At 40.7% G+C, this 3,333-nt stretch overlaps 1 long non-coding RNA gene across 1 annotated transcript; it reads left to right on the forward strand.

Annotated features, from left to right (window-relative positions):
• The first annotated feature begins 1,411 nt into the window (after positions 1–1,411).
• On the forward strand, positions 1,412–3,123 carry LOC306764979. The gene is made up of 3 exons (XR_013771550.1): positions 1,412–1,509; positions 1,589–1,753; positions 2,746–3,123. It is a non-coding gene; the product is annotated as an uncharacterized lncRNA (long non-coding RNA).
• Positions 3,124–3,333: the final 210 nt, after the last annotated feature.

Consider the following 3,333-nt stretch of genomic DNA (forward strand, 5'->3'; position numbering starts at 1 on the left):
TGTAGAAGTATGGCTTGTATGGAAGAGTTGAAGTACACAGTATATTTTTTCATGGCATGGCAGCACAGATTAGTCTTCTAAAGCATGACATTTTGGGACAATGTTCTTTGGGCAGACGAGACTAAACTGAAGATGTTTGGTTGCAGTTCACAGCAGCATGTTTTGGAAAAAAAAACCCAAAAAACAAACAAACAGCTTATCTGCTTTAATCTCATATCTACTGTGAAGCACGGTGGTGGAAGGAGAATGATTTGGGGTTGGTTGTCTGTCTGTTGTCTGTCTATCTGACAGCTGAAGCTCGGTTGAAGTTGAATCAATAATCCCAAATACAGCAGCAAAACGACACAGGAATAAAAAAGAAAAGAATCAAAGGGTTGAAATTATGCAAGTCAAAGTCTCGATCTTCACCCTGATAAAAACACTGTGATGGAATCAGAAGAGAGCTGTAAACAGCAACGATACAACAAGCTGGGGAAAAGTTCCTCCAATACAACGTAAAACATCATAAAGAAAACAACTACGACTACTCGCTGTTAAATGTGGTTTTTAAATCATGAAATGTATGGTTTTTCCCTACATGTCATCTGCATATTGGCTTTTCTCACATAAATAATGACACAGTGTATTATGTTAAGCAGCAGTCATCAAAACCTGATGAGACAATGACATAGTTCTTTTAAAAATGATACCCTGACATGTAAAACTCTGGTATTAGCAGGGCATTTTTATTCTTTTGCCTGCATGTGGACGCTCCTCGTTAGTTTAGATGTGACATATAGGCTCTGTGTCACCTGTCAGGCTCCATTTGTAAATGTGCCACTTGTTGTCATGAGACATTTTCCCATCATCAGTCACAAACATGCATTGTTATTCATAACAGCTTCCGCAGTGGCTCTGCTGCACTTTCCTTTCTCCTTCCTTTCCTAGATTGGAAACCCCCCCCCAAAAAAATAATTTAAATACCACTTCATTATGATTTGAAGTTAAAAAGCAGAATTTATATGAATGAAAGACACCAATGCAGAACCTGCTGATGCACGACTGGAGCGATACACACACATTAATAAGACTGCATTAAGTTAAAAGCACTAATGCTGTCCCACAGCAATAACAAACAAGCTTCCAGGAAAGATAAATAACTTCAGCAGCGTTTCTCTGAACGGCTCCCCTTGTGCATAAACACACGTTTTACTAATGCACTCATCAAAGACACTTCCGCTTAAAATTTCCCCAACAACCTTTGCTGCGATTTATGAAAAACAACATAACTGCTTCTCCAAACCCTTGTTTGTGGTTTTCCTTCAAACGGGTGCCTTGCGAGCTGACTCACTGGCTGAAGTGCGGCGGATTTCCACTTCCACTTTGGCCTCCGTTGATCTGACATGCCACAGAGAAGCAGGGAGACGGGGGAAGGAGAATGGAGGGAGGAAGGGACTGAGATCTGGAAGCTGTTAGAAGCTGGCAGCTGCAGCCTGGAGAGGCTGATTCAGAGGAGGAGAGAGAAGGAGGGTACGCCACATGATTGCCATAATGATTTTAATATCTTTGCATGTGAAGGTCATTAATGCACAGCCTTGTGATTTAACAGCAGGGAAGATGAAGACTTTAAAAAGTCACTTACAAAGGAAGCGTGTCGTCTTTACAAGTCCTAAGGATGTGCCTGCATTTCCTCTTGGGAGTTAAAATGTCTTATCTGGCTATTTATCGTTCCCTGTGATCAGATATCACATTTTATTACTTCCTTCCCCGCTTGGTAAGTTTGCAGCATGACATGAAACCAACAACGCTCGTGCATAAACACACAAGCAGACAGTCTTTGTATCATAAATCTGCTCATAGTGCAAGCTTACAGACAGAGACCTGAAAGGTTGAACAGGCACAGCAGGCATATCAAGTGTCTCCCTCTCTCTTTAAAATAGAGATATAAATAGATAACGGCATCATACTCTTATATGTTGTTAAGTAAGAGGTTTAAAAAATGTCTGCCCTGAAGGAAAGAAGCTTAGGTTACAGCAAGCATTGATGATGGTGGATTTGTTGTCAAAGTGGTTTTGTGTGGGAAAGATAACGTTCCAATAACTCAGTCAGAGGACAGCTTTGTCTTTTTGTGTCTTTATTGTTTAATTGTACGGATAGGGTTGATATTTAAAACAAAATAAAACTGCAAAACTGCAGTTCATTGTAATAAATAAGATAAATAATAGAGTGAGAGCTTAGCAGCAGCCACTCTTAGTGGATAAAAAAGGAGAAGAAATCCAGGGAGAAAGAACAAACAGGAAATCGATGAGCACTAATGACCCAACAATTATATTTACACCCCCCCCCCCCCCCCCCCCCCCCCACACACACACACACACACACACACACACACACAGATACACTTTGTCCATTTAATAATTGCAAAAATGATTGATTGGCTTAATGTAAACATTCACGTTTTTACTTTTCATTAAAAAAAAACAAAAAACTTTTTACTCATTTTAGATAGGCAAAGAAAAAGAAACTTCCAAACATAAACATGCAAAGTTTGTCTCAAAGAGTCTCTGGTCAGCAGAATAAATGGTGACAGATAAGGGTGTCATGATTGGGTATAAAAGGAGTATCCACCAAATGTTTAGGTATTGCAAGCGAGGATTATTGTGTTGTTGTTCACCACTTTGTGCCAGTTTACTTTAAGTAATGATGAAATCAAAGAAAAGAAATCAATCCATTCATTCCTCTTCTGTTGCTTCGGTCATGTCGCAGGGCAGCAGCATGAGCAAAGACACCAAGATTTCAATTCCCCCGCCGCCGCTTCTACCAGCTCTTGGGGGAATCCCAAGAGGTGTTAGTAATCCAGCAAACTTCAGCATGCTCTGGGTCTTCCTCTCGGTTGGACATGCCTGGACCACCTTACCATGGAGGCATCCGAAGCAGATGCCCAGGCCAAACAAATCTCAACTCAAAAAAGACAAAAGGCTAATTTTGTCTTTAAAGACACAAAGGAATATTGCAAAAAGCTACTCTCAGTGTGAATTTGTGTGAATTTCCATCTGGGTTTCTTTAGAAGCTCTTACCATCATGATCAACACACCACACCGACTAATCGTTCCCACTTACTAACCACTAAACACACTTTAGCATGCATCCAGAACAGGAAAAGCTTTTTGTTTTTCAGCACCACACAGATTGTTTCAGTCCTTCTTTTGCATTTTTGCTGGATTAAAGCGTGGAGCAGAACAGGAAAATGTAATACTCCCCTCCATCTGACAGTGCTTACTGCGGTGTGGGCGCTGCTGCTTGAGCTGCCTGAACAGATGCTTCTGCATCAGCTGTATACACTTCAAACGATTT

Source organism: Telmatherina bonti (assembly GCF_933228915.1).
Source record: "Telmatherina bonti genome assembly, chromosome: 14".
Taxonomy (NCBI): Eukaryota; Metazoa; Chordata; class Actinopteri; order Atheriniformes; family Telmatherinidae; genus Telmatherina; species Telmatherina bonti.